This window comes from Emydura macquarii, unplaced genomic scaffold (assembly GCF_026122565.2).
Source record: "Emydura macquarii macquarii isolate MOO-44397 ecotype Brisbane River unplaced genomic scaffold, CSIRO-AGI_Emac_v2 contig_1253, whole genome shotgun sequence".
Lineage (NCBI taxonomy): Eukaryota > Metazoa > Chordata > Testudines > Chelidae > Emydura > Emydura macquarii.
The window spans coordinates 14,959,365-14,968,947 of NW_027131390.1; positions in this window are offsets into that span (position 1 = coordinate 14,959,365).

Consider the following 9,583-nt stretch of genomic DNA (forward strand, 5'->3'; position numbering starts at 1 on the left):
GAAATGTGTTTGAAGAAAGTGGCTGAATTTAAGAGAAAACTGCAATTTGGGGAGCTAATTTACATTTCTTGCTGACTGCAGTTTCCACAGATTTTAATACGATATCTATCATTCTCATAATCCCTGCTATAATTACAAAGTTCTGAAATGCTAGATGTGACTCTTTGTTATGGGATGTTTGACTTGACAAAAGCCAGCATTTGCTGTCCTGACTTAAAACATTTGCAGTTCCAGTCCACTGGAGGTTAACTATAATGAGCCAAACTCAGCCCTGCTGTAAATAAACACAACTCTACTGAAGTGAAGCAGAGTTGTACCTGTTTAAACCAGGATGGCATTTGGCCCAGTGTTATTACAGTACTCCTTCCCCAGCTCCCTCCCTCCTCAAAGAACCCAGTGCATAACACAAGCTCTACTCACTGTATACAGCGATCACTTTCCATCACTGGCATGTCACCTCTACAATGAAATGTGTCACTTGTTTAACAGAGCACATGTGATGGATTAGATTATTGTCTAAATAGTGAGGGGAACTCTGCCCTGAGTTACATTTGTACAATCCCATTAAATTAAAAAGAGACTTACAAGATGGAACTAAAGGCAGACTTTGGCTTTGTTTAGCTCTTGACTCTATAACAAACTAGAAAACTTCCTTAACTAACCTCACTACCAAACTGGAATGCCGGGTTACCTCCTGTTAAGATAGGTCTGGGTGAATTGAAGCCTCTATTTGGGACGTGGTGTGCCTGGGACTTCTCCACAGTCTTACTCCGAGAGATCCTATTTGGTTTGCTTCCCAACAACTGGGGAGCAGAACTCCCTAACATTGTCTAGTAGCTGCATACAACAGAGGCATCTGTCCTGAAACACATTAAGTAATGACCCTGACAGGTGGGTTGGCATACCTGAATGACACTACCTGCTTGCCATCCTCAACAGCACCCACACCACATCACAAACATTTGGGACACTTTTTTTTTTTTTTTTTTTTTTTTAAAAGATGAAAAGGACAATATGCTGCTTCAACTGCAAGGGAAATGTTCGGTTCAGAGAATGAAATCTAGTTCATTCACTCCAGTAGCATAGCACAGGAGAACCCTGTCGCTTACAACCCTGATAGTGTGCCATTTAATACAAACCACCACTGAAGTACGGCAGGAAAGTTCATCCAGTGAATACTTCAGAGCTGAACATTTGGCAATGAAATTAATGTTGAAACCCTCACTTTAAAGAGCTGTATATTTTATCCTTTTTCTGAGTGAAATATGAATTTAAATAACAGGGTAACAATTGTTAATGAATCTTCTGACATCAGAGTCACAATGAAGGTGGATGGATCCAAAAATACACAGTGCCCCATGAAGTTTGTTTTGTGTGTTGTGAATTTAGTTCTGGGTAAAGTTTAGAATTTACAACTATAACAGCGAACGTTTATTATTTATGCACAAAACGTACATGGTTGTCGGAGAGATTCCCCAAACTGCTACTCTCATGAGTCTCATCTCTGATCTAAAAGGGCCACCTTAGCGCACACTTTGCATTCTATGGCTCATTCAGTCCTTGGTTTCTCAGCGAAGACTGCCAATAAGGATGTGATGGTGGTGTTTAATAGCACAGAACTGGATTGAGGCCAAAAACACATTTTACACAGACCACTGCTATCAAATGGCAACAATTTTTTAGTATTATTGAACTGGGTTGAAACTGGTGACCTAAAATGTAAAATATTCTATTAGCAATAGTGAAAGATATCAGTCTTCCAAAACAAGAATTCAGTATTTGAATACCACTAAGTTTGTCTAGCCCATGGGAACACATGTGACCATTATGCCAGTCTTGGTCTTACTTTCTCTTCTCCTTCTGATCCTACCTCCTTCCCTCTCTGTCCTGGTCATTCAGGGACGGATGGACACTGACCAGAAGAAAGTCTGCTTTCAAAGACTTTCAGAATCTTTGAGTCAGCTGCTTAGTAGAGGGTGGGCAAATCTAGCAACATTTGTGAGCAACAGAATGAAAACCAATGTTTAGATAACTTTCCCGATTTGAAACTTCCTTTTCCTCCCATGCTCTGGGGATGGGTTTCAACCCAAACCCAGGGCTCCTCGTGGGCCTTCTGATTCATGCTACAGGAAGATGTGTTGATACCAGCATCCTATAATCTAATAGATTGTAACCTCTTATCTGCCAAACTGAATTTGCAATGGGCAGAGTAAACTGAAATCTAGTCTGTTCAAGAAGAGTATTGTTGTTGTTTGTAGGGCGGTAGTATCTAGGACCCTCTGTCACGGAGCAAGACCCATGTACTAAGTGCAGTGCTAAGCAGTGTACAAAACACAAAAGACAGTCCTTGCCCCAAAAGCTCACAATTTCAATAGAAAACTCTACTTGTGAAAACCTTAAACAACTCTGGAAATGAATGAATAAAGCAAAGGAATTAAAATCTGAAAATACTGTGGATTGCCATAAGTATGAGGAGCTATTGTGATTATTATTTATGATCCAGCCCAGAATTAACCTTGCCCTTGGAAATATACAAGAAACTAAACAACACCTATCTCACACATCAACTCCATGCTACTTGGTGTTGGGAACAATTAGGAGCTTCGACAATCCCAGGAGAATTCATTGTTTGTGTCCTTCAAGCAGTCTGAACTTCGGGGACAAATGCTGAAGACTGGAAGTCAATTCTGAATACGGTCTAGGTCAGCCTTGCAAATTCAGCATTGCCTCTGAAAAGAAAAAACCTACCTCATCTTAAATAGGCTCTAGGCTTTCAGAATTTCACTTCATAGCCTTATTTAAACTGCTATTATTTTAATACATTTTAAATTAAATTATTGAAGCAAAATGTTCTAATTCAGAGATTCTGCGATATTAATTTTGAGATATAATGAACAACGGGAGAAAATTTACCCTCTTTTGCCACTTCATCAGCATTTGGTAACTCGAGTCTAATCTGAGTGAATTTTTGCTATAGGATTCTATTCCTGCTTTTTGTCTAAAACAGTGCCATTGAGTAAAAACCAGAAAAAGGGATACAGCAATACGTACAACCTTTAGCTTAACTGCTATCACAAGGGAAACAGTTACTGTTGCTATGGTTGTTTAGTCAGCCTGTCAGCCCATATCACATTCTTAATGTTCACACTTGATAAAAAGATGTTCCATCTTCAAAAAAACCAAAAACCTGAAAAAGGCAGCCCGATTTTTTATTAATTTTTTTTTAAAATCTATTTGTGCCTCTGCTTGAGAAAACGCTGATCTATATGCCTATCACTGATACAATATAAGAAAACGTCTTGGAAGTGTACATGGTTAAGGTTAAATGGGATGTAATGAAAAATAGGACTTCCATTTGTATTTTTCTGATTTAATTGACGTTTGGATTTTTGTTGTGCACCTCCCTTTAAGTATTTTCAAGGTCAGAGAAGACATTGACTGAAAAAAAATGAGTGATGATTTTCAAGTACATCTAAACTGTATTAAATCTCTCTACTGCACTCTACAACCTCAAGCCTTTCCCTTATGAGACTATTATTTTTCAGCATCTTGTTAGTCCTGCTTTGCACATAACCTTGTGAACCACTCAGCTTTGTGAATAACTTTCTCCTTAGCCCTAAGCTGCACTATCAACCTCTTATGATTAGACTTGGAAATTTAAATTAATTTTTGTTTCAAACACAACCTTGTATGCGGAGTGTTTGAAAAGTGTTCCTGCAAAGTAAGTTTTGAGACTGCTCAACAGAGCCGGTGAACTGTGTGGGCAAAAGGAAAAAAAACCCCTCTCACTGATAGACCCATTCACTTGAGGTTGAATACAAGCTCAGTTAAAGCCCTTTTTATATACAGATTTCTTAGCTAGCCGATAACAATATCACCACTACCCAGAACTGGCAAAGAGAGGATTATGTAAAGAACAAGATGCCATTAAGTGTATACCTACAACCAACAATGGACAAGATGCTGCCCACCCCTTTACCTCCCCCTTATCCTTTTTCTTTTCCATGTAGCAATCCCAGAGAAGAATTTGCTTATTTGCCATGATGATTCTCCAAGCATGGAGATATGCAATGTCCTTGTCTGTCACCCACCATCAGGGAGGATGGAGAAGCAGTTTATCCAGTATTCTGACAACATGCAGATCAGTATCCACTTTGTATTAGGAATAGACAGTGTAGTGGCTTTGCTTTCATGGTGCAAGGTAAGTACTTGGATGAGAGCAAGGCATGCTGACTAAGGCGCCACTCTGATAAGAAAGAGATGATGGATGTGGGAAGTAGTTAGCAAATTTGGCAGAAGTGATGTGTCTCCAGACTCGTTGAGGTGGTGTGATGCTGTCTCCGGCCATCCAGAACTGTAGGTCACCCTGCTGCCCTTCTGCCTCGGTGAGAGAGATTTTCTGCTGCTAAACTGAGATTTCCTGACACTCCAGTCTGTTAACCAGTCCAGCAAACTCCTCAGGACTCTTTCTGCCAGTCCTTTCCTGTCCTTGGTGCCTCCGGTTCCCAAATGCCCTAGAAGAGCCTTACTTTGCAGCATATAGTCCTTGTTACTGGATGCCCAGGGACATACCAAGTCCACTGTTTCCAAAGAGACAAAAACCCACCAGCCTGTTAGCTTAGTTGAAGATGCTCATCTCACTTTAATAGAACAGCACTGAGATGAATTTCTAATAAAACAAGAATATGTTTATTAATAAAGAACAGAGATTTAAGTGAGGCTAAGCAGAGATAATAGAAACAGAAAATGGTTATAAATAAAATAAAATGTTTTTTTAAAAAAATCTAAATATAACCTTAGCAGACTCCAAGCTTTGTTGAAACAGTTTTCTCCCCTACAGCTATTTTTCAGCAAAATTAGCCCACGTAATTTGGATCTATGAATGGCGGATCCCCAAGAGTACAGCCCTCTTTGTTCCCTAGGTTATGGATAACAGGATGCCAGTGCGCTTCTCCTTATATTTCTCAAAGTTCATTGTCTTTGTCTCAAGAATCCTGCTGACCCCCTGGGGAGTGGGGGGAGTCCCCTGATGTGCTGACACCATGGCCTTTCTTCATCTTCCTGTTAACTGGTGTTTACCACAAATGCAAATGAACTGCCGATTGTCTCTGGCCTCACCATGCTCAATTTATATTATAGACACAGGCAAGTGGGCAATCAACATTCCTTTGACTAGGACAAACTTGTTTATCAAGCCTACCCCCAAAATGTATTTTAGGAATCTATTTCCAGCACATGTACGGTACGTAAAGAGTTACGTATATCAGACAAAGATACTACTGATTGCCATGTCACCAGCTTTCGTTTGATACTACACACAACACTCTTTACGGATAAATACCGTGACACAGTGTGTTAGCTATAGTAAGTGTGTCAGGCCTGGTAGGAGTTACAGAACAGCGAGTCCTCTGCCAGTTGGCACTGAGGGGCTCTTAGGGTCACAGGTGGTCCACACACTCATGAACAGGATATTAGAAGACTAACAGTAACCCTGAACCTCAGTTTGCTTCCAAGCATCCTCCATGGTACCATAGGTCAATGGGTAGCCAAGAGCATCATTTTTCATTTGAGTTTAATGTAACAACTGTGATTATTTTTCTTGGCTACACACCCTGCCAAGGTTAGCCAGACTGGGTTACTGTAATAAAGGTCACACACTCAGTTAAGCTTCAGCTGGCAAAGAAACAGGTGGGCTGACCTCAGACTGGGACACTTACCAGTGCAACATGGACTGCATTGGCTTTCCATTAGCTTCTGGGTCAACCTCAAGATGTTGATATTGATCCTGGCTTGGGTCCTGGCTACCCAAGAGAACAGTTCTCTGTGCCCACATCAATGTGAGACAAGGTGGGTGAGGTCACATCTTTTTATTGGTCCAGCTTCTGTTAGTAAAAGAGACACGCTTTGCAGCTACTCAGAGCTCTCTTCAGCTCGGTGGGACCAACATGGTTACAAAACCACAGCAAGAGTTGAGGTGCTTGTGCCAACCGTCTTTTCATTTTAAAGTCTGGGGTTATGAGCAGGATTTACTCAATGGAGCCTATGACTTCATTAATCTGAGGGAAGCCAAGTCTGCTGCTATAACATAGCTCATCTTTTATCACAGGCTTTCATCTAAAATGAATAGAGGGAGGGTTACTCTGTGGGTGAGACTATCATGACACTGGTTAGTAGGATTTGGTCATTGTTCCTGTGCAGGGACCTTTGAATGTCTTTTTTAAATGAAGAAACACGAGATGGGTGAGGTAGTATCTTTTATTAGACCAATTTCTTTTGGTGAGACAGGGTTTCTTCAGAACAAATATGTGTGTAAACAAAACTGTACTGACAGAAATGATGGAAACAGATGATGGTCTCTTCAGCAGAGACTGCAAGACAAAACCTAATTAATTAGCCTAATTATAACTAAGAAAAACCAGCATCCTCTATTTTTGACAGTCCATGTTAAAGTTGCATCCAAACATGTAGATTCTTTCGCACCTGACTCCCATGTTACAAATGGCAGCTGTCACTTTAGATTCACATATAATTCCACCCAACACCAATTTGCATAGTGCTATCCAACCTGCCTTTCAGCACTAGTCAATATTTAAATCAACAATGCTGAGTTAGGAAAATGAGACAATTATTATATAGCCTGATTTTCAAAGACGCTGACTTCCTGAAGGTCCCATTGACTTCATTAGGATTTGTGGTTCTCAGCACCTCTTTGTCGGAGAAAATACTCCCTAAAACACTAACATTTTTCTTGGTGCTTCTCACTTTTGATTCTTATTAAGTTGCCATACGCATGTTTTGGAAGGTTGGGAGGAAAGCAGATTGCTGGTAGTTAGTCAGAAAAGGTTATTTTTCTTTTTTTAAAATTTTTTAAAAATAGAACTTGAGGGTAAACAAATACCAAACGCAATAACACTATATAACACTAAGTACTATATATTTAAATGGAAAAAGATGAATCAGTTATATGTCAGCATGGTAGGTAAGACTGCTATTTGTTCCTTCATTAAAGTGGTTATTGAGTGCTCCTGATCTCAATACACTCATGTATTGTTTTTAAAAGTGGTTAGATCCTACTGTGAAGCAAGAAGAAGAAAAGGGGTGAAAATGATCACTTACTTGAATGCAGAGGTTCATTTTAGGATAGCCTGCAGAAATCATTATCAAGCCAGTGTTATTCAACATGGTTGCTAAGTCAAGAAAATTAGATGTGTGTGTTGGTGGAGTAGGGAATCCAAGGATTTAAAGAAATAGTTTTCAATAATACCATTCTGGCTCTAGCGCAGACATATTTGTCTGTCAAAAGCATGAGACAAGGTATAAAATCCTTCTCTCTGATGTAATATTGGAGCAACAACAACTAAAAAAAAGGTACTTTTTTAGCAAATGCACGATACCCATTACAAATATACAGGGAACCTATTTGTCAGGTAATAAAGCAATAACATGATAAAAACCAAAATAAATGTGTATTGCCCAGCTTAAACTATCCCTCAAGGCCTGCATGAGCTTTAAATTACCCTTTCGCTGCTGAACTCCGTTAGCTTTTTCTCTGTGCTTTTCGAACCTGTAAACTCCCTTGGATGGCAATGATCTTTATGACTAGGCGTGTATGGCTAGAATAAATCATTGTTTCACTCTGGGTACATTGGGATCCCTTGTGTATTTTCAAATCTAAGCAATTACACTCCATTTTCCAAGCTAGGAGTCAACCACATATAATACAACAACATAGAGGGAAATAAACCAAGAAAAGACAACTGTGTAAACATTGGAAAGGCAAGAACAATTATCCTTGGGAAGCACTAAATATTCTAATGAAGATGATACATGACAAATGCTAAACCAGCCTGTGTGTCTCGCTATTGAATGTGTTTAACATATCACATAAAGTGAGACAAGTGCAGACAAAAACTAAAAAGGGAAACTGAGGGATGAGAATAACAACAAAGAAGAGTGAAGGAGGGGGGATGGGCTTTTGGCCAGCTGATTAGGACACAGGTAGAGGCATTAAAGAAGGAATGTACATTAATGAAAGGCTAACAACAACATGTTGAATAACCCCAGCCCTGGAACTTACTCATACTCTTGTTCCAACAGTGTCACAACATGTTAACCTTCAGGAAAGACAGTACGTCCTGTTTATTTTCTCAGGCTTTTTCTGAGGATGCAAGGTGATGGGGGCTTAAGAAGACTTATTTTATAGTGAGTTGGACGTTTGGTGGTCATTCAGCCCTTACAATTCTGTACAAGTTTTAAAAATAATTTATGTATAGGCATGAGAGGAAGGAGGCTTTTGTGGCTAAGGCACTAAATTTAAATTCAGGTGATTCAGATTCAAATCTGTGCTCCACTGCAGATTTCCTGTGTAAATTACTTAAATTCCTGGTGCCTCAGTTTCGCCATCGGCAAAATTGTGATAACAATTCTTACTTTCTCCCACCCTCTGACTTCTCTAACTCAATAAATACTTAGCCAAGTGCAGAACTTGAGCATTATATGAAGTCCCACTGAAGTAACTCACAGCACCTCAAAGAAGTCTGTGTTCCAGCAGTAATTAGAATGCGAGTGCCTTGCTATCAGTCCCATGTGTAGTAAACGAGATCACATTGTTGATGCTATTGAATTCCTTGCAACCACAGACCATACTTGCTGCTCAGCAGGGAACCTGGCTCAGTGGCCGGCAGATGCATGCAAGGGAGTTTTTGGTAACCCCAGTGGCATTAGTAGCAGTCTAGGTAATGCCAACCCTAAGTGAAATGGGGTATCCCCTATGCCACTGTGTACTTGGAGCCCAAAGACTCGTCCCGGGATGCTTCCTGCAAGACATACACAGCTTCTGATCTTCAGGAAATACGAGACTTTGGTTTTTTTAATTTAATCTATGTCGAAACAGATTCTCCTCAACATTTCTTGGCCTTCAAGATCAGCAGCTGCAGGTTCCAAAGGCCAGAAGTATTACAAGAATTTCTCTTTTCACAGCAGCTTGCATGTCGTTTTTTTCCTTTCACCCTTCACCTACTGTTGTTTACAGTCCCATTTTCTAGGCCATCAGTAGGCCTCATATGAAGTAGAAGCTTATTTGTGTCAGCCACTACATAAAATGTCTAATAAATTTAAGCCTTAAGGAATGTGTGTTTTTTTTTGTTTGGTTGGTTGGTTGGTTTTTTTTGCAATAGCTGAAAAGTTAAACTCAGTTACACATCAAGGATATATGCCACCTACTTCATAGAAACACAGCAGGGTCTATGTTCTGTCACACCACCTATATCAGTGCCTTTACTTGCATCGAGGTGCTTGTTCATCATAAAGTGCTTCTTAGGGCATAAGTGGAATACAGTAGCAAATAGCTACTATGCAAAGAATTGTCTAGGTCAGACAAGCTTATGTTGATTCCTATGAGCTCATTTAGAGGGAAATTCTTGGCTTTACCTGGCAGAACTGCTCCAAGGCTCTTCAATTCTCCACTTATATCCAAGACACACACACAGCGAACCCAGCTACCAAACAGGTGATTTTACTGATTAGTAACACTTAACCTAGCTAACAGGCAACAGAAGACAATGAGGGTTGGAGTGCGCAAATA